This window comes from Phyllopteryx taeniolatus, chromosome 2 (genome assembly GCF_024500385.1).
Source record: "Phyllopteryx taeniolatus isolate TA_2022b chromosome 2, UOR_Ptae_1.2, whole genome shotgun sequence".
Lineage (NCBI taxonomy): Eukaryota > Metazoa > Chordata > Actinopteri > Syngnathiformes > Syngnathidae > Phyllopteryx > Phyllopteryx taeniolatus.
Window position 1 is genome coordinate 11,962,304 of NC_084503.1, and position 23,075 is coordinate 11,985,378.

At 42.5% G+C, this 23,075-nt stretch overlaps 1 protein-coding gene across 4 annotated transcripts in view; it reads left to right on the forward strand.

The window, feature by feature from the left end:
* Nucleotides 1-2,536: 2,536 nt before the first annotated feature.
* Nucleotides 2,537-23,075, forward strand: part of LOC133471342 (zinc finger protein 609-like) — a 150,768-nt gene continuing 130,229 nt past the window's right edge. Inside the window, exon 1 of one of the 4 annotated variants that reach the window (XM_061760835.1) lies at nucleotides 2,537-3,076. The gene's annotated coding sequence lies outside the window, so the exon portion shown is untranslated. Of the gene's footprint in view, nucleotides 3,081-23,075 lie in introns of all 4 variants that reach the window. The other 3 variants (XM_061760818.1, XM_061760803.1, XM_061760812.1) reach the window with 3 other exon arrangements.

Genomic DNA, 23,075 nt, shown 5'->3' on the forward strand with positions numbered 1-23,075 from the left:
CTTTGTAGTCAGCGCGACTCTTAGAGCCTCCGAGGGCCAGCCACCACCACAAATGTGTCCCCTGCAGTCCCACTAGCCACTGACTGTTACTTAGCCCTCCATTGGAGGATGCCAATTCCCTCGGGAAGGCATGAGTGTGCCTGCCAGGAGGAATGCATTTGAGGCAATCGAGCAAGATGGAGGATGGTGAGGAGCCGCTGCTGCTTCCCCCTCTGTGTGAAAATGAGTCCATTAATTCAACCCCCCATCCTTCCTCCTCCTCCTCCTCCTCCCCATCCTCATCCTCTTTGCCAGTCCTCTCTGTGCCTGTTGTCTGTGTTTGTTAGCAAGATGATTCCCTCTGTCATGTCAAAGGCAACATTATCATATTCTTGTTGCCTGGGAAACCAGTGCTGAGAGAGACAACGACTTAAAGCCTCACTGGTGTTTGAAGCTGCTGGGACATGAAAGGTTATTCATAGTGTTGCCAGAATTGGAAGCCTGACATATCTGAAAGGCTCTTATTCTGAGAAGATCACTGTTTCATGAGAAAGTCCCTCTTGGATTCGGTTCAATTAGATCTGTTGTGCTAATATTACACCAAAGGTTCAGGGAGCTAAAAGGGTATATTTGTCCTGTAAAATAAATTAAAATACACGTCATCTCAAAGGGACCATAGTGTTTTTGTTGTTGTCAATAGCAGTCACTGTACAGGGGATCCTTGGTTCCAACGAACCTGAATTTGTACGTAAGTCACAACATCCTGTAATCTAACACTAACCTACGCTAACGCAGTAGTTAAGTCATAATTACAGTAAATAATTGTATCTATTGCGTGACGATTTATTTTGACGCTGCTGCGCGGACTAGTTCCCTGTGACCATTTGTAACCACAAAATCTCAATGATATTAAACAAAAACAAAAAGAACAAGTCTATGCCATTAATATAAAACAGTCCAATCAAAAACAGTAAGTACCGTGGTCACTGGGCGTGCATAACCTCGAAATGTTAGACATCAGTCTCTCTATATCCCACTTGTCAATACATTATAATAAAGGTGTTTATTAATTGGGACGGGCATTTGACTAAATGTCCTTCATCCAGTATGGGCAAAATTAATCAATTTATCTTTAAGAGAATGGGAGAAGCTCTATGAATGTTCTGAACTCCTATTTCAATGATAGTGTTAAACTGAGGAGACCAATGTTGCCTGTAGTCCAAATTCCCACAGCTGTTGTTACATTATTCTTCATTTGGCAACAATTAGTTGAGACTGCATAAACAGCACTTCTGGTTGCAGCCAAGTAGTGCACCTCATTTTTAGGTGTGCTTCTAGAATTTTCAAAATACCTGGATTTCAAAACTGACACACATCACTGGATAGAAGAGGGATACACGAATAAAATGAGTCCCACTTTGTAAGAATCAGATAAGGATGAAGCATTTTATGCCACTTTTATGTCGCAAATGGACTTAAATTGTCTTGCCCAGAAATCAATCTCAGAAATTCGTGACCGAAACCTTTAATCCTTGGTGGAAAAATGGCCATAACGGGCCGTTTTACGATTTTTCAATGCCGTCCTCTCGAGCCATCTCATTTTCCGGGTCAAACGAAGACCATATAGTTTTCTATGGTGTTCAAATCCTATGAACGTGATTTTTGACACCAAAATCGAGCAACATTTTCATCTTTGTCAGAACCACATAAAATCTCATTTGAGTTGAAAATTTGAAAAAACGAGGTGGTAAAGGGATTTCCCAACAACGTAATCCGAAAAGAACACGTATTACCTTGCGCGAAAGAATGAGAAAACGCGATTTTGGTGGACCTCCGCTCAATCCACGAGCTCGAAATCCGGCACAGCGAAATGGAAAGAAAATGGTGGCCGTTTTTCTGGATTTAGTAACATACCCCGCAAGTCATGACTCGTTTTTTGTGGGGACTCGACTTGTATTGCTTCATTTTTATGACAGTAACTTGGGACTTTCTTGAAACTTGATGGTTAGGACTTGAGACTAATTTATGCTTCCACATACCGTGTGTGACTTTCTTGCACCTATGTTAATGTCAACAACATACAGACTTTTTCATGTTTGTAAACAATAGGTGCCAGGGTACAGAAAAGCTGTAAAGCTATAGTAGCCACTTCTAAAGGAATGGACTGGGAATCTATTAGCAAAACATAATGGCTTGCCAGCTAGTGTCTTTCCATTTCACCATCAAAATATGTATACAAAAATCTCAATAATTTAAACAATGACAAAATACAAATAAAATAGTGTCTCTGCCATGAATGTGAGCAACAGAAAATTAAATTAATTAGCCAGTCTCTCGATTTCCCGATCCAAAAATGTATTTGGGGCTCGCGCCCCTGCCTGGCGCATCCTCTTCTTTTTGACTGACACTTCAACACATTCAAACTATGGCTGTTGAGAAGGCTAAAATCCTAATTCATGGCATTTGGCGTGGTTTTTATTCAATGGCTCTGCCTTGGTCAAGTGACACGGAAGGGTTTGTTTCGTAGTGGTCCCACCTTCCTCCTTTGTGGATCCACTTCCGGGTCTTCCGTCGGTTCAATCCGTGTGGAGTTTCGTCTCCAGGTGTTCCAGGCGGCCCCCTCTGCGCTCCTGCTTGGCTACAAATTGTATCAGTTCCCACACGAATAGCTGGCGCGCTGTCTCACGCTCAAACGGCGAATACGGAGGAATTAACCTGAGTGGAAATCTTTTCGCAGTGGGATTACATCGGCCGAGGGTCGCGGGAGAGGAGCGGGCTTGTTGTTGTTGGTCTGCCGGCTGCACCTCGAACATGTCGTCCTCCGTCTTCCCCGCCGGGCTCGGTCGTCTTGGTTGTTGACGCTAACGTTATCTCCAGTTGAGATGGCACAAGTCCAGTGAATCGTCGGCCTCCCCTCCTCTCGTGTGGTGGATGTCTTTGGGGATTGCGCCTCCGCTGCTGTCGGCTGCTTCAGCTTTTCTTGGGCTTGTAGTGCACTTCGAAAGCCATCATTCTGACTTGTACTTCTTTTTTTTTTTTGAACGGAGTGGCCGTCACCATGGAAAAACGAGGACCCGGAATACGAATGGCTAGCTAAGTCAGTAAGTTTGTTCTCTTTTTTTGTTGTTGTTGTTGTTGTTGTGTTTGTGAATATGACTCGTTGGTTGTTTCTCACTTGGCTAGCTTGGCAGCAGATAGCCTGCCCGCACAGCCGCAGAGAGGAAGCTAATGTAGCCGAGGCTGTGCTCATTGTTTCAGTTTACTCGTCAGATGATCTTATCGCAGTCAGCTAAACTGCTCGTGCTGCCTCTTTTAAGAGTTCAACTCGTATAAACACAGAAAGGTATGGAAGCTCTTGACGCCGAAGCACTCACACAGGTAGAGTACTTGAAGTACTGTACAACATGAAAACTTTTAATTGCCACATAATCTGATGTGATTTGCAGAATAAAGGCACGTCATGAAAGTGGAAATGTATTTGGCTTTAACAAAAAGTACTGTATCTCGTGTCCGACATACAGTAACTAAAAGGAACTTATTAAATACAGTGTACCGGGTACCCCAGGGGGTCATCAAGGGGTAGTTCTCACGAACATCCCAAAGTGAAAACATATTGTGAACGGTGTCACTGTTGAGGGTGTTTCCCCTTTGATTATCTTGCTGTCAACAAGAGTAGGTGCAGTGTTTCATTTTGGTAGCAAATCTTGAGAAGCACTCTTAGGAGATAAAGATAACACCATGGTTACCAGCGAGCCATCCGAAGCAGATTGCCTGGCAAATGGTTTGTGTATAAATTGTCTTGCTTTACGCAACCATCAGTTAAACAAATAAGGCTGCGCCTGTATCATTTAGGTAGTCTGTATTTTGGTGTGCTTTCTAAGCATCTAGTCATTTTGAGCTTTACATGCCTGCCAAACTGTCTTTCTTGTTGAGGAGTAAACATAAGGTTGTCCGTGTCAGGCATAATCTGGTCTCCAGGAAATACTTTTAATTTAGATGGGGGTGTGGCCCCTGGTGAGGCAGGACTATGTGTAAAAAGTCTGTTGTGGTCAGATAACCGGTTTGTAATGTGTTCGGTCAATGAAGTTTCTGTCACTCTTACGTTTGCAATATAAAAGCTCGTCAAAACTGACATTCTATTACAATAGTATGGTTGCCCTTCTTCCTGCAAAGGACATACTCAATAGAATAAATAATATGTACAATGGAACAAACTGTCTTTCAAGATATAGCTCCCAGGACTAGTTCAAAGAACAATACTTGTCCATACTTGCTTCCTACCATTTTCACAGTAGCCTCACATAAACCGTTGTCGGACGCCTAGAAAGCAGGCTGTTTTGTTCATCTGTGTAACTTGTACAAATACAGAAAGGGATAACAAAGTTACACCAAGCCACTTCCACTTTGGGGATAGTTAGTGTCCTATTGGTATGTGTATTCATAAATGGTACTGATAGAATGATGGAACAGCTCCCTTAAAAGTCCAGTGGTGCTGACACACACGGATTGTGGTATAAATGGACATCCTGGAACAACATTTTGCATCGCTGAGTTCTGTGTTAACACGCAGAGCAAATATGCTGACTCACTTAAATTTCAGAGGAATAGGTGGGTTTATAGTGTTTTAGACCATCCCACTTTGTGGTTTGAGTAGCCTCTTTTACACAAAGCCAAACTGGCATTTATCCACTTTTTGTCTTTTACTCAGAACCCACGGTGGAATATTGGAATATTGTGGAATATTGCTGCAACTGTGTGTGATTTAACACCGCAACACGGCATTTCACAATCGGATAATTGGATGTGTGAAGGGATCAGTCTGATGTGACCTTTACTATACTTGTCATACAGTGGTAATTGCTTTCAACACAATGGTGCAGGAGAAGTGAGTGACTGTTAAACTTCACTCATCTGTCCTGCCTTTCCAGCATTCCCTTACACACAGCCATAAAGTTGCGAGTTGTCAGTGCCACTTTTCAGAACAGTGTCACTGAAAAAGGCAGAGAAATTCCAACTTTCACAGGCATTCCAATAGCGGCTCATGTTACACAGACTCAAGGATTGTTGCTGTATTTTCTTTATTGCAAATTGTTTTATAAAACAACTTATGCCATTGTCATGTTTCTACCAAGCGGTGCAGTTGTATTTGGTTTACAATGCTGCATTTTTTTTAATGCTATCCCATGGTCTAGCTTGCAATTCCGCTAAAGTTGCCTGAAGACTGCATGCTGAATGCTGTGTCAGCTACACAGAGGTGGGATTTCATAGCAGCGTGACATGGTGTGATCATTTTAGTAATTCAACAAAAACGAGACATGGGACATTCAAAATCCATGTCAATGTGAGATCCTGACTGATAGCAGCTCATTCAAAACCACGAAGCTATTCCACCTCAGTTACAGAACCCCAAAGCCCTCTAAATTCATGTGCTGTGGTTGCTTTATGACACCATAACAAAAAAAATTACATTGGGGGGGAAAAAAAAAATAGAGAGACATGGCGTCGCTTTGTGGACTTTGACTAATCTGTTTTTTATGATTTGATTTCAGTACGCTTGGAATATTAGCTACTGATGCATTCTCCATTGTTTCTAGACTTGGCTATTGCGGTAGTCTCCTTTTTGGAACACATCTATATTAAACATCGCAGCATTGAGTAAACGTGACAACACAGAAATACACAATGCGACATGAATAATACCAATATTAAGCATTACATAACATTTTGTTTTGTTTTGTTGTGCCACTTGAAGGCAGAAAAAAAAAATCTATTGCGTCAGTTGAACCATGCTGTTTACATCCAGCCATAGGTGTTTACTTTTAACCTTATAGTATAAACGTGCACCAGTAATGTAGTATTATAGCAGGGCTGTCACCAATTGTCAACTTTTGTAGTCTTGTAATCTTGACCAGCTGGATCTCATCTTTGTTTAAAACTTGCAAATTTTGGAATCACATATTTGTAACATTAGTTATATGACGCAAAACATTAAGATCCCCACTTCTAGAAAGCCCATATTAGTTCAGGTTGTTTTTTTTTTTTTTTGGAGGGGGGGGTTCAATAGATGCTGTGGGACTATTGCTGACTACTGCGCTCACAGTACCTTGTTTGAAAGTTGCATGGGACTTTGGAAACTTGTACTAATGAATTTGATACGGTTCAATGCTCTGATGTCACTTTGAATTATGATGTTCAACATATTTAAAACTGGTTTTCAAACAGCACGATTAATGCACAATAGAAACCATTGTTAACTGTTATTAGTCAGTGTATGAATAGTATTATTTTTGACAGGGTGAGAAGAAGGGACAAGTTTGCAGTTGACATTGTAATATGATATTTCCCCAGGGTATAGATATGTAACACAAACTGTGGGGGTTGAGCAAAAGACACAGATGAGACTTCTTGTCAAAAAAATCCCGGTTTCTAGTCGGCAACCTTTTAATAGTGCTGTCTGAACGGAGTATGTGCCAGCTGATAAATTTGTATGTCTACAGCCATTTATTGCATTGGGTAAATCTGTTAAACTGTTTAATATGAACACTGGGGTAGTTAAGACCTTTTGACACAGTCAAAACATCCCCTGAAGTTCAAGTCAACTGTAAGAAAGGGGAAGACAGATGATTTAAGTGACTTAGAATGTGACATGGTTGTTGTTGCCAGATGGGGTGGTTTTACTATTTCAGGAACTGCTGATCTGCTGGAATTTTACACATTTCTTGGGTGTACAGAGAATGGTCCCAAATCAGAAAAAAATAAATGTGCCATGATTTCTGGTCTGAAATTTCTCAATGATGACACGGGTTAAAGCCATAATTATACTGCTTCAATACTCATGCAACAGAAATTTAAATGATCACTCATTGAACAATGTAGAATACCTACACTTAACAAAGACTCTGTAGAACATCATTTTACCCCCAAAATAGGCAGAGGCTATTGCGAACCTTGGATCAAATTTGAAAATGGAAGATTGGGGGAAAAACATCATTATCCTTCCTTTTGCAATGGCTGATGTAAGTGTGCTTTATGACCTGAGTGAACCTTTGACTGTACCTACTGTCAGCAGGCTAATGGGCCATTACACACATCTCATCTTCTTCAGTATGACTCTTAGGTCACTGCACTTAAATGGCCTCACTTTTTACTGCAGCAATTGAAACATTTGAAATGTACTGGCAAATCTAGCTATCTGTCTGTCTGTCTAATCTATCTATCTATCCATCCATACATTCATCCATCCATCCCAAAGCACTGTCTTCAGGCTCTCTTTCAATTATTTTTCGATTACTCCATGAATCAGATTTAAAAGAAACTTACATTTTGATCCCTTTATTTTAAAAAAACAGGACATAATGTTAAATTGACAGTGCAGAAAATGCACAAACATAACGATTGATTCAGTAACTGGTTTGGTCCGTAATGTTTCAGGAAATAGGCAAACATTTTAATAATTCTTTTCCAAAGTAAAAGATCTAGCCGTGAGCTGCGCTCCAAAGAACACAAATGTTCGCGGGCGTCATAGTTACAAACTCAAAGTCACTGGAAGATCATAATTTCAGCAAGTGCTAACGATCGTAATTTACTGGAGATAGTGACTGTTTTTGGTGCTGTAGGTCCAGCCGAACAGCTGCCTTTCAGTGTCCGATCAAGCCTCCCCACTCGCTCCTCTGTTAGCTTATGTTGCTATGCGAGTCCGCTGAGTCGAGCCGAGCGCTGCGTTTCCAAACGTTCTCGAGCATCGTAGTTATGAACTGAAAGTCACTGGATGCTTGCAATTTCAGCAGGTGCTGGCGATCATATGCTAAATTACTTTGGATATTGGCTTTTTGTAGTGTTGTAGGGAAATAATTTCTGGTGAAAATATCCATGACTGTCATAAGCCAGTGCAACACCAGCCGCTGCCGACCGGTGCGCTGTTGAATGATACGGCTCTTATCGATCCAGTTTTTTCATTGTGGGACTGATCCGTGCGATGTCACCCCCCCAATATTATTCCTATATAAAACTGTAATCATAGCTAGTAAATATTGTGCATTCTGGCAACATGTTTAAAAAAGTTAGCATGTAAATATATATTTCGATTAGATTTAATCCTCAGCTCAATTGTTGGTTGTCTAAATTAAATCAAAGGCAGCTCTGATCAGACTGCGTAACACAATCATCTGCCCTGCTTCTTTTTCCAATTAGTCTAGCAATAGAGCCACATTTATAGAATTGAAATAAAAATGGATGTCATAAACAAATCAAAAAGCAGCCTAACCTTCATCTTAGTAGGGCTGACAATGAGACATTTAGTCAGCAACCAAAGTGTTTAGCATTTGCAGGAACCTCATCCCTTGCTCTTACGGATATCATCAGTAACGGTAGTGACAGCTTTGTAGAGCTGCTACATGGTCATTTTATTCTGACCTATGTGCCATGTATAGTTTATGACAAAACCACTTGCACTGTGGATGAATACTTCACCAGACATACTTAATTCCAATGGATCTGGTTACTGTTGGGTTAACTGTCCTTTCTGATTTAGAAAAGGTAAGGCACTTGGTCAGCTCAAGCAGTCAGCTTAAGCAGCAAATCTATGCCCCATGATTTGTGAAATCTCAATGTGTGGTGTGTTGGAGACCAGTTAAGCTAAATGAATACTAAATAAATAGTAAATTGGCCATGTTTGTCTGCATTGACCTCCTTCATTTTGCAATGGCTGTTAGTATCTGTAGAAATGGAAGGCACCACAGAGAAAACAAATGTTCAAAATTCCCTTTTCCCCACTAAGTTCCTGAAGCAAACATATTTAGACCGTCTGCCTCACAGTTCTGAGGACCGGGGTTCAATCAGAGGCCCCGCCTGTGTGGAGTTTGCATGTTCTCCCCGTGCCTGCGTGGGTTTTCTCCGGACACTCCGGTTTCCACCCACATCCCCAAAACATGCATTCTAGGTTAATTGACAACTCTAAATTGCCCGTAGGTGTGAATGTGAGTGCGAATGGTTATTTGTTTGTATGTGCCCTGCGATTGGCTGGCAACCAGTTCAGGGTGTACCCCGCCTCCTGCCCGATGATAGCTGGGAGAGGCTCCAGCATGCCCGCGACCCTAGTGAGGAGAAGCGGCTCAGAAAATGGATGGATGGAAGATATGCTTTTATTTGGACATCCACCGTATGGGGATGAATTAACCAGTTACTTTCAAACTTAAATTAGTTGAATAATATGCATCATATTCACACTCATCGTTTCAGTGGCTTTGCGTAATATCCAAATTTACGTTTTTTTTTTTGTGTAACATTAATTGTTGCATCATTTAACCTAAGACATCCTCTTAAAAGCCCATAAATTAGTATTAGTAATGTCCAAAGACAAAAAATAATCGCAATTTTACAAGTGCATACATGAAGTCTGCTTGTTTTCCTTCATGAATTCTTGACGTGCCATCCATCCATCCATCCATTTTCTACCGGTTATCCGAGGTCGGGTCGCGGGGGCAGTAGCTTTAGCAGGGATGCCCAGACCTCCCTCTCCCCAGCCATTTCAACCATCTCTTTCGGGGGGATCCCGAGGCGTTACCAGGCCAGCCGAAGGACGTAGTCTCTCCAGCGTGTCCTGGGTCGTTCCCGGGGTTTCCTCCTGGTGGGACGTGCCCGGAACACCTCACCAGGGAGGCGTCCGGGAGGCATCCGAATCAGATGCCCCAGCCACCTCATCTGGCTCCTCTCGTACTCGAAGGAGCAGCGGCTCTACTCTGAGATCCTCCCGGATGACCGAGCTTCTCACCCTATTCAATGCTTTTGGTCTTCGGTTATACAAAAACTCTCGTAAATTTTGAACTGTAGGATTCCACGTTCCCCAACATTGTGCATACTTGGCGACTTAAGCATAGTTGAGCTCCCTAATAAATATTCACAATCATTACTTGTCGCGTTAGCTACCGCTAAGAAAACAATTCTATTAAACTGCAAAAACAAGCTATTAACATCAATCTGTGGCTAAATCTCATCATGGAATATATTGCGTGATAAAAACGCCATATTCGTTTGCAATAGGAGAGCTGTATGTGGGAACTGCTCTCCTCTGCCATCGAGGCTGCCACAACTGCTCTGACACAATGCGGTAATGCACACGTCACGCTGTCCAATTTAGTCGAAAAATAAGCTATTGGTCTTAGCTTATCACCGTATTGTTGTGTAAGTACGGAGGTCATGTAATAGCTTTTACAATCTACCATTTGAATGAATGTTTTATCATTAAATTTGGAAGGCCCAGCGCAGTACTGGACACCAAATGTTGTTTAATGTCACAGAAGGCCTTTTCTGCCTCTGTACACCATTAAACAGGTGATGTCATTTAAAGGTTGTCTTCATACCTTAATTTTGACAATGGTGCAACAATTTCTGCATAGTTTGGAATCCATGCTCTACAATAATTTGTCAGACCTAAAAATGATTATTATATGTTTCTTCGTCTGTGGTTGAGGATTTTTTAAGACTATAGCTTTCCTGTTTTCTAATAAAGTCAGTCCTTCCTCCTACACTTAAATTATGGCCTAGATATTTGACTTGCCTTTTACACAATTGCAATTTATTTTTGCTAACTTATGTCCCTCTTCTGCTAGATGATGCAGTAAGGCCAATGAATCTTTGATGCATGTCTCTCCATCTGGAGAATCTTTGCACAATGAAATGTGTGGGACACTTGTATTTTTATACAGTTCCTTTAATTTGTCTGGTAAAATGATTCCTGCCGGGACTTTTGCTTCATTGTCTGAGTACAGATAATGTACAGTAATTTTAGCAGGTGTCGCATGTCGTAACGTTTTCTCATATCAATGTCTACTTTGTAGGGTGTGATGCCAGCTACGGCCTTTTTCACATCCTCATTAGTCCAGGTCCTATAGACCAAAATAGTTTCTTTTTTGGTCCTCTTGGACGTTTGGATTTGCCACCTCAATCATTGGATATAAATCCATGTCTCCCTCGTTTGTGGTTATATTTGTTATTTTGGGAATGGGAGACAATGTTCCTCCCATAGTTTTAGACCAATTCATTTGTACCCCTCCTGATCGTAAAACTCGTTGAGGTTCTGACTCATGAGATGGAGGAAGTTCATGAGGTGGCAAAAACGGGTACAAGGGTGCTGATGCCTTTGTTCCCTCATTCGTTTCACACCTTTCTTCAACCATCTTTTTCTCACTAACTCTTACCACTGGTCCTGTCTCGTCATCTTCCTGTCTTTGAAACAACATTTCTTTATCCCTATCTCCCTGTCTTTTCTGTTCACTTGCTAAGTCCTTCTTTTTCTTACTTCCTTTTTCTCTTTTAGACGCCATGTCGTCATATCCCTCTTTTTCTATTTTTGATACATAATTTTTGTCGACATTTTATTTCGTCTCGAAGTTGAACCAATTTTTGCGAATGTAGCTGTCCAGCGAAACCGTATTTGGTTATCCACGTGTTTAAATGTTTTATTTTGGAAGGGTTTTGGAGTTGAAGATATTTCCAGTCTTTACACGTTAGGCGTTCTTTTGGATCCGTTTTACTGTTATTTTTTCCCCATTTTGTGAATTTGGAAGTCAGTTTATTTGCACATAGAGTGACCTAAATACTGACTTTATTCAAAATGACAGGGTGACAATGAATGTCTGGGTTTTGGTAATCCTCAAACTTCTACCCATACGGGGCGGAGGATTCTTGTATCTGCTTCCAAACCCAGTTGTCACTTACAATCCTGTCTTATACATTCATACTTTTACACGGAATTTAAGTACGTACCGGACTCCGCCGTCCTCGCGGAATGTGTCGGACTCCGCCGTCCCTCTTTTACTTGCCAGTGACTAGTATTACACAAGGTTTATTCTGCCGCAGACTTCTTTGTCGCGCAATTCACTCACTCTTTAATCCCTTTTTTAAAAATTAAAAAAAAAAATGTAACTCACCAAAGTCGTCTTCAATCCTGTGGATTGTCATCAACCTTCAGATCCCAGTTAAGGAGAACGAAGACCAGTCCTGGAAAGGGTCTTAATTGCCGTGGCCACGGTCTCTTAACTGGAAGTCGGCTCCACAACTGGAATCCTCGGGTGTATTGACATCCGGCTCGAAGGACCAAGCTGCGTTAGAAAAATTTCAGCAGAACAAAAAAAAAACAATTACATATATACGTAGATAGCTGGTCAGCTTTCCTCAACATGCTAAATCTAGACTCTTGATTCCTTTGCCTGGGTAGGGTGCCAGTTGACAATAACAAGACTATTTTCATAAGTGTGAAATTCATTCATTCATCTTCCGTTCCGCTTATCCACACTAGGGTCGCGGGCGTGCTGGAGCCTACCCCAGCAATCTTCGGGCGAGAGGCGGGGTACACCTTGAACTGGTCGCCAGCCAATCGCAGGGCACATATAAACAAACAACCATTCGTGCACACATTCACACCTAAGGCCAATGTAGAGTACTCAATCAACCTACCTTGCATGAGTTTGGGATGTGTGAGGAACCGGAGTGCACCCCGGTCCTCAAAACTGAGGCAGATGTGCTAACCAGTCGTCCAGTGTGCCGCCATAAGTACGTGTGAAAGTAAACAATTTAATTCTGTATTCGTTGTTGTCAAAGTGGTTGTTGTTTTATTATTATTATTATTTTTATTTATTTCTATTTTCCCACACATTTTAGATCAGTTTGCATGGTGAGAGGATGCATGCACGGAGTGGGGATCTTCTTCTCTTGTCCCTGTGTTTGCTGTTCCGGCGCCTGTGGGGGCGGGATGTTTTTCACTCCTTCTTGATCTCCGGGGTGGGGGTGAACCACTGGGGTGACCTCCTGGGGAGTATTGGTGGTGTGATGGTGATTCGCCCATGTGCTGGAGCGGTGCTAGCTGGCGCCCACCTGGGTCCCCCGCTCTGGCTGCTGGTGGGGGCGATGGGGCCCCCCTGTCACTCCTCTGGCTTGCTTCCTCCTGTTCTCTCCGTTCCTTGCGTCCCGCTGCGGTCGCCTCTTCCTCTTCCCGTGGGGGAGCCGGGTGGTCCCCTGCGGGCTGTGGGGCCTGCTGTGGGGTTTTTGTCCCTGCCTGGTTTACCGCCTCCCACACTCGGGGGGGCAGGTAGTGGGTGCTGGCGGCAATGTGTGTGTGTGTGGGGGGTGTGGGGGGGTCTGGGTGGGGTAGCCCTCTTCGTTGGTGGTTGTCTGACCTGCAGGAGCCATGCCTCTTAATCACTCACTTAGCACACACTCACACCACTCACTGTATATATTTTTCTCACTAATCACATCTGGGCACATATACATATCAAAAGGTTCCTGGGGGACTGGTATGGGATTGGAAGGGTGTGGTTGTCGGACCGGGTTTCAGCACGTCTGTGGTCTTTCCCGGTCCGTGCGCCCTGCCCCTCCGTCCTGGATTTTAAATGCATCAGACACACTCCACGTTTTATTGCACCACATACACCCATCACTGGGGCTGATTTGGCAGCAGTGCCTGGCAGCCCTGCCCACACTACGACGGCGACGCGGAGTAAATTGCAGAGCTGATCAATGATGTCATTGAGTGGATCAACGAATTATGACAAAGCTGATTAGCATAAAATGCTAATTATCGGCCGATACCAATCAAGCCGATCAGATCGGTGTAAAGTCTAGTCTCGAATATGGAAAAAAATATCAGACAACCCTTGTTTCTTCAGTTTCTTTTTCAGTTTTGCCTGGTACAGCTGAAGTACATTTGTTTGGACAAATATAATTATGACAACAAAAATCATAGCTCATAAGAGTTTTATTTAAGAGCTGATATCCAGCCATTTTCCATAGTTTCATTGACAGTTACCAAAATCACTGGAAATACAACTAAGCGTAAGCATGTCAAATTGGATAAAGTATTATGGAATCAGCTGAATTTTTGTCGTGTTCATTGTATTCTTCAGGTATTTCCCCCAAATTTGTCCACCTTTAATCCAAAAGCCTTCTTAAATAAATTTTTTTTAGGGGTGTAGTCTCCATATTTATGCCTCGCTGGGTGTGTTCCTTATGAGTTGTCAACAGTAGGTTGTTTTTGTTGCCTGGTGTGGTTGGTGAAACCGTCCTTTATACAAATCCGTCATTCACACGTCTTGTTGCAAAACACTCCGTGAGGGTAACTTTTCCTGTTGAATGAGGCGACCTTTGGAGGGAGAGCTGTCAGGATGTTGTTATATGCATCGATAGGTTATCTTTCGAACCTCCCCCTCTGTTTAGAGATGGCTTTTCTAGGTTGACATAGATGGCTTGTCTTGCACCTTTCTCAAACCAGCGGTCCTCCCCATCCAGAATTTGAACGTTGTTGTCTTCAAGGGAATGTCTGTGCTTTTTGAGAAATGAAATGCTGATTCTGGATCTGAAGAAACCGGCCGTTGATGCTGCGCCTTGCGTCTGTGAAGCTGTTCCTTTGTCTCCAATGTAAAGGTGGTTGCACTCTTCACTGCATTGCACCACATAAACAACATTGCTGAGTTTGCGTCTCAGGATTTTGTCCTTAAGGTGAATCAGCTTTTGTGTGAGAGTGTTGGCGGGTTTGAAATACATTGGTATATCATGCATCCACCATTTACTTTACCACTTATCCTCACTAGAGCCGCGGGCTACTGGAGCCTATCCCAGGTATCTTCAGGCGGGAGGCGGGGTACACCCTGAACCGGTCGCCAGCCAATCGCAGGGCACATATGTTTGGAGAAAATCCTTCTGAGTTTCTCTAAAAAATCAGTCACGTCGGGCACCACCACATTGAGCCTCCCGTCTCTGTCTTCAGATTCGGGTGTAGTGGCTCTTCTTCTCTTGGTGGATTTGACAAAGGCTCACTTTGGATACCCACAGCTTGTAAGAGCATTCCTGATGCGAGTCTGCTACTCTGTCTTCCGTTCTCGGTGGTGTGGATTTTCGCGGATTTTTCCTCGAGGGTTCTGATAACTCCTAGCTTGTGTTCCAGTGAGTGATGAGAGTCAAATAGAAGGTCCTGGTCCGTGTGGGTAGGTTTTCTGTAGACCTCAATATTGACGTTGCCGACAATATTAGTAATATTAGTATGCAGGATGGCCGTTTCACCAACCACACCGGGGAACAAAAATAACCTATTGTTAGGTAAATCAGAAATTGCATTTAAATAAATTACCACATCATTGCTGGATTTGTTGGTGATCCCTTTCTTGCTATATTGACGTGCATTTAAATATGCACCAACACCGCAACAAGCCCCATTTACACAGGTAAGCAAAATTAAAGCTGTTATCTGTAATTATAGTGCTACTTTAATAGCAGCAGTGACAACTGAGTAGATCATAGATCATGTTGCCTGGTTTGATTAGATTGCAGGAGTATCTCTCGTTGACTCTGCCTCATGTTGAGCTGCCGCTGGGAAAAAGGCAGGCAGTTATTTGATGATAATGGCTGTCCGTGCCCTCTCTTGAGTTAGACATTTACATGGAAACACATCAACTGTCAGTGGTGTAAACAGTGGAGCAGTTTATTAGTCACTCAGCAGTGGCCTGTTGTGTTCTTGTCACGAGAGGCCTGACTGCAGCGGCATTTTGAAGAGCATGTGCAATGCTTGAATTTCTCAATAACAGTAGGCATGTCAGTAATGTGCGCTCAACAAGTCAATTATAGCAATACTGGATGCAGATAGAGATTATAAAAAGTGGACTACATATAAATGAAATGAGAGTATTACTATTTTCAAAAGTGGCCATTTTATTAACCCCACAATGCCATATCAATCGATGTAATACATGAATTAGGTGATTACCAATAGCTCTACCAGGAGATTTAAACAGGAAGTAAATCCCCAATTTCTTTTGTAAGAATATACTGTATGTGCCAGCATACAATCATTGTGATACGATAAAACGCAATTTGCTAATTGCAAAAGCTGCGATCTGACTGGTCATTGAAAGTGGAGCAATGCAGAGTGGGCAGGAGGGTGCATGGTGTCTGCTGCACTGGGGGCGCAAAATTTTTCTGTCTCACTAAGCCGTTTTGCCATTGATTTAGTTTGTGGCGTAACATGTTTGATATTTTTTGCTTTGCGAGGTAAAAAAATGAGGGAAAAAAAACACATGGACCATCCTTGGGATTGATCAACACAGTCCACGCTGGTTGAGAGTTAAGTGCAGTATTTGGCGGTAGCGATGTTAGTGTGGCCATAGTGATGCTGTTTTTAACATTGAAGAGCTTTTCAGTCGCGAAGATCACATTTCGCGGTAGCTTTCACAGAAGCTACATTTACCCAGGCACTTCGTAGTAGAGGACGGGAAGAGATATGTACATCTCGTGAATCCCTGTAGCCATAAACCCTGAAATATTCTTGCTACTTATCAAGTCCTTGAGGGACACATACTAGCAATGTGACAGCTGTGGCATTTTCTAAAGAACATGGAATGAACATTTCAGACACCTCTAAAATCCTTCATAACAAATAAATGTGTTCCCCAAAAAGGTCATTTTTGTTTTCCCCCGACACACAAAAAAAAAACAATTTCTCCAGAACCCATCATCCAGTTTTCAAAATTCTTGCGACCTTGTACTCCGGTTAAGTGGCCGTTCTAACCAGACTCAGCATTTTGATTTCTGTCATTTTTGGCAAATCTTGTCATGTTGGTACTTACACAATCCGGTGTTTACTGTGCAATCCCGAAAGAAAGCTCCTGTCAAAGTCCAAGATGTCCAAGATAAATTTAAGGATTCACATTCAGGTAGCGTAATTTCACATGTATAATGCGCACAAATTCTGGAAAACCCTTTTACCCATGTATAATGCATTTTTACAATGCATGATTTTTCTTCTACCCATATGATCAAAACATGCAGTATTGTATGTATTTTGTTAGTTTTTTCAAATAATTATTCTGAAGTTAAACAATTTATTTGAACACGTAATACTTTCTTTTTATTTACTAATTTTATTTGGAAATCCACAGCCCTACTTTGATTTAGTAAATGAGAAAACACAATGTGCTCATATGTTTGATTACCCAGGCAGAATATGTAAGATGGGTACAATTCTTTTAAGAAAACATGAAGGGCCAGGCGAAACAGATGTAATTTTATTTTAATGGGATCCAGATTTAAACTGTCAAGCATTTCAGAAAAGCATTATCATAAAATAAAACATAACCATAAAGAAATTAATGATGATTGTTGTTCAGTCATTAGTCGTGTTTATTAAAAAATAATAAATCACAAATCCTGCCGGGGTACGTGAACTTATGAGCACAACTGTACATATATGCAGTCATACGTACCCCTGTCATATTGGAATGAAAGTGTAGGCTACACCTTTTTCATAACCTCTAGGTGGCGGTGGGATATCAGAATGAAAGTGTACACCTTTCTCGTAACCTCTAGGTGGCAGCGGCATATTGGAATGGCTTTTTCATAACCTCGAGATCGCGGCATACATTTATAAAATGTGAAAGTTTTTTTAATTTTCCCCTATACCTAATTATAATGCGCACTATTGAATTTCCTGCGATTGGCTGTCAACCAGTTCAGGGTGTACCCCGCCTCCTGCTCGATGATAGCTGGGATAGGCTCCAGCACGCCCCCCTTGTGAGGAGAAGTGGCTCAGACAATGGATGGATGGACTATTGAATTTTGACAATTTTTCTTTGGGGGGGATGCATCAGATACACGAGAAATTACGGTAAGTCCCGGTGTTAACAACAACAACAATCGCCAGTTAAGCTAGTCATCACGACTCAGTCAGTAAAAAAATGAATAACTGCGAACATAGCACTAGCTAGCAATATGTTTTGGATACAAATAGAATAAAACTGTGCGTGTCGGTTTTTGGGTGTGTGTGGGGGGAGAGTGATGTCAGACTGCTGAAATACTCAGAACAATTATTTGTGCAGGTTATTTTCTCTACAAAACCACAGTGCACATGTTCATATATCATGTTTCAAAAAACATAAAAAGTTGGACATGTTGAAGTTGTAAAGCAGCAGATCTGTTTGCATTGCAACGCTTCCAAGTCTCCAAGTCAAAGTATTTAGTAAGTTTACAACTGTAATTGAAGTAGATGAATAAACCATCTTTATTATTCATTCATGCATCATTTGCCTTTGTCATAGCATCAGCCTGACGTTTAAGGACAATTTATGTACAATAAATCGGTATTGTTTTTTGTAATACAGAATTTATTGCTTGTGTTTCTTGAAAAATACATAAAAAGGGGATATTGCTGCCGGGTGGCTGGTCTCAGACGATCTTGGAGGTGAACATGCTGGATGTGGAGGTCCTGAGCTGGTTTGGTTACACGTGGTCTGCGGTTGCGAGGCCGGTTGGATGTACTGCCAAATTGTCTGAAACGCCTTTGGAGACGGCTTATGGTAGAGAAATGAACATTCAATTCACAGGCAACAGCTCTGTTGGACATTCCTGCAGTCAGCATGCCAATTGAACGCTCCCTCAGAACATCTGTGGCATTGTGCTGTGTGATAAAACTGCACATTTCAGAGTGGCCTTCTTTTGTGGCCAGCATATTGCACACCTGTGCAATAATCAAGCATCTTGATATGCCACACCTGTGAGTTGGGATTGATTATCTCGACAAAGGAGAAATGCTCACTAACACAGATTTAGACAGATTTGTGAACAATATTTGAGGGAAATTGCCTTTTGTGTGTGTCGAAAAAGTTTTTAGATCTTTGAGTCCAGCTCACGAAAAATGGGAGCAAAAACACAAGTGTTTATATTTTTGTTCAGTGTATGAGACCTTATAACGACAGGTGTGTGCCATTCCAAATGATGTTAAATCAACTGAATTTACCACAGCTGGACTCCATTCAAGTTGTAGAAGCATCTCAAGGACGATCACTGGAAATCAGGTGCACCTGAGCTTAAGTTTCAGTGTCATAGCAAAGGGTGTGAATACTTATGTACCACTTATATTTGACTGTTTGCATTTTTCATAAGTTTACACATATACCTGAAAATATATTTTTACTTTGATATTTTATGTAGATATTTTTTTTAATAAAAATGATACTCAAATCAGCTTTAGAATAAGTGTAACATAGCAAAATGTGGAAAACGTGAAGGGGTGTGTATACTTTCTGGTGGCACTGTATGTTCAAATAACAAATATTCACACACAAACGCTGTAATAACACGTACAGACAGGTACTATAATGATACTCTCAGGCATTTATTCTTCCTAATCTGTGAAAAATGTGTTTATTTAAAGTTCTGTTGCGACTTTCTTCTACTCTTTGTAGCTTACAGTAAACATGTAGCTCCCTGCACCATAGCACCACACTGCCCCAAAGAGGCCGGGCAAATTTCCAGTCGCAGTTTCTAGCAGGGCGGATTTTAGCGTAACACCATGAAATTTTGTGTGCAATGTTTCCCAGAATGCATTGCTGTCGTTAAAGTTACTTTATCACGTTTAGACTGCATTTTTTATTTTTTTTTTGTACGGACAGGGTTTAATAGTTAAAATGGTGTAATTTTTAGTCATTTAAGTTAAATTAGTGTCGTTTTTAGTCATGTTTACCACTGCTTTTGGTGGCAATTTGTCTCCCTGACTCATAATGGTTCATGTGATGTAGCCTATTAATAGCCTATTAAAATTAACAAATTTCAGCTGGTCCACACACGTGCACTGCGTAACATGCGGCATGATAGCATTATTCCAAATAGGATCGATAAGAGAAGCGATTGAAAATTCAGCGCCCAATTCCATGGAATCGTTAAATTTGGAACCGATTCTCACCGATTTCTCGGTTTTTGATTCCCATCCCTACCGAGAACTATGTAGTACTGAATTGAGAACTATGTAGTCCTGAATTGTGACGATACAGCGGTTAACTGTTTTTCGCCATTTCTTTTATTTATAATTTTTTTCTGGTGGGCGTGGTTGAAACGATGCCAAGTGCACTTGGGCATCTGGTGTGAGTCGCCCCTCCCCTACTATATAAGAACTTGAGCTGCCCTCTAACGAATTTGGGCGACCTGTCGGCAGTCACATTATGTTCCCACCAATGAGTGTAAGTTGGCATGCGTGCCATTTAGATGTGCAACAATTAATTAACAACTCAATTATCAAAATAATATTACTATTTAGATCATCAATAAATGGTTTAAACACTGTTTAATGTAAAATTATATTATTATTATTGTAAATTTGCAAACATCTGCTTTGACTTGGAAAAGAAGGATCAACATTTTTGCTGATTTTCCGACGTAACAGACCAAACCAGTAACTGTGTCAGAGTCAATTTGTTTTGTTTGTGCATTTTCTCCACTCTTGTCTAAATAATGTCCTGTTTTTTAATAGAGGGAATGAAATTAAAATATTTAAATCCGATTCATCGATTACACTCGAGGGGTCAAACTGTTCACAAAATCCACTGTTCGGTTCGTATTTTGGTTTTGTAGTCACAATTCTTGGTTCTGTTCAGTATTTGTTGACTTTTAGGAAAATCAGTGACTTGAATAATTAGGTTAACAGTGACAGAATAAGGCAGTCGGACATTTGACACATCATTGTGACAGTCTGATGTTAAAAGTAGGTGAAATTCTGGCTGGAAGAAAATAGACATTACTACCTTTGTATTGTATTCCATTCTGAGGTAATACAATTGGCAGTCAGTCAGAAACCTTTAAATTTTCCTGGAAGTCTTTATGGAGAATGCCCTGTTTAACTGATCACAATAAAGCGTCACTTGTTTAAAAGCTGCAGAGAATTTAAAGTCTCCGCAGATGAGCTGGCATCTTAGTCTTGTTACACAACACAAGTTGCTTGCACACTGTCGCACTTTCGTCAGTGACTGTGTACCGCCGTCATTGTAATGCAAAGTGGTCCCATATAGCAGACCAGTATGTCTGTATGGGATGCATGCATCCAGCTTCTCGCACCGATTCTTTTCCAGACGAATTTTTTCCAATCGTCATGCCCGCAATTGTCGTACCCTTTAAAAAGGGGAAATAGTAGCGGGAGAAGATTAAACATACACAGCTCTCATACTGTTTAGAGTGAGTGCGAGGCATGCCATTGCTTACTTCCGCCCAAGGCATTACCAACAGATTACATCCATCCATCCATTTTCAATGGATGGATGGATGTCTCCACAATTTTTATTTTCTCTCCACAACTGACCGCTTGCCAACGGCGCTTCGCTTCCTCATCTGCATTCAGTGGTTGGCATCTACGTTTAGGTGTATTAGCGTTACGTTCTGCTCACAAGTGTACTCTACCCAGCTTCGTTAGTTAGTGAGGAAAAAAATATTTGCGGGTGCCGAAATGAACAGGACACATGCAGACTGAACTGAAACCGTAGAACTGAACGGTTTGGATGGTTTCAAAAACTGTTCCACCCCAAATACACTGCTATCAAAACTAGTGGCATTTGCATCACAGTTAACAGTTTGAGTGGGGCCTGGTTTTAGCGCATTCAGTGGACACACCCAGAGCATTTGAGAGCGGCGAAGACTTGATTTTTAACGATTTTTCATCCAGGATATCCCTGTACTTAGCCGCATTAATCTTTCCTTTGACTGCAACCATTCGTCCTGTCCCTGCAGCTGAAAAACACCCCACAGCATGATGCTGCCACTACCATCCTTCACTGTTTTTTTTAGCAAACTCCATGTGGGCTTTCATGTGTCTTGCATTGAGGAGAGGCTTGCGTCGGGCCACTCTGCCAAAAAGCCCCGACTGGTGGAGGGCTGCAGTGATGGTTGACTTTCTAGAACTTTCTCCCATCTCCTGACTGCATCTTTGGAGCTCAGCCACAGCGATCTTTTGGTTCTTCTTTACCTCTCTCACCAAGGCTCTTCTGCCCCGATTGCTCAGTTTGTGTGGACGGCCAGCTCTAGGAAGGGTTCTGGTCGTCCCAAACGTCTTCCATTTAAGGATTATGGAGGCCACTGTGCTCTTAGGAACCTTAAATGCAGCAGAAATGTTTTTGTAACCTTGGCCAGATCTGTGCCTTGCCACAATTCTGTCTTAGATGGACCCCAATCAAACTGGGCTTCAGCCTTGAAAACCGTACGTCTGTGAGGTGAGGGTAGGAACGTAGCTCGACTGGTAAATAGAGAGCATCGCCTTTCGGCTTAGCTCCTTCTTCACCACAATGGACCGATACAAAGTAAACTCCTCCATTTTGGACAAGATCTCATCCCCGACCTGGAGAGGGCACTCCACCCTTTTCTGACTGAGGACCATGGTCTCAGATTTGGAGTTGCTGATTCTCAACCCAGCCACTTCACACTCTGCTGCGAACCGCTCCAATGAGAGTTGGAGATCACGGCTTGTTGAAGCCAACAGAACCACATCATCTGCAAAAAGCAGAGATGCAATACTGAGGCCACCAAACCGGATCCCCTCTACGCCATAAAAGTTATGAACAGAATCGGTGACAAAGGACAGCCTTCGTGGAGTCCAACCCTCACTGCAAAGGAGTCCGACTTACTACCGGCAATGTGGACCAAACTCTGACATTGGTCGTACAGGGACCAAACAGCCCGTATCAGGGCTTCGGCACCCCATACTCCCGAAGCAGCCCCCACAGGACTCCCCGAGAGACACTGTCGAACGCCTTCTCCAAGTCCACAAAACACATGTAGACTGATTGGGCGAACTCCCATGCACCCTCGAGGACCCTGCCGAGGGTGTAGAGCTGGTGCACTGCTCCACGGCCAAGACGAAAACCACGCTGCTCCTCCTGAATCTGAGATTTGACATGCTCGGCGCCTCTCACCCTCGGCAACTCCAGAGTGGAAGAGAGTCCAACCCCTCTCAAGAGGACTGGTACCAGAGCCCAAGCCGTGTGTGGAGGCGAGCCCGACACGATCGAGTCGGAACTTCTGGACCTCAGACACCAGCTCAGGCTCCTTCCCTGGCAGAGAGGTGACATTCCACGTCCCGAGAGCCAGTTTCTGTAGCCGGGTATCGGATCGCCAAGGTCCCCGCCTTCGCCCACCACCCAGCTCACACTGCGCCTGACCCCTACGGCTTCTCCCACAGGTGGTGAGCCCACACAAAGGGGGGCCCATGTCTGCAGGCCCGTCCACCAGGCGCTCGCCTTCAACCCCCACCTCTAGGCCTGGGTCCAGTGGGGGGCACCGGTGACCCGCGTCCGGGC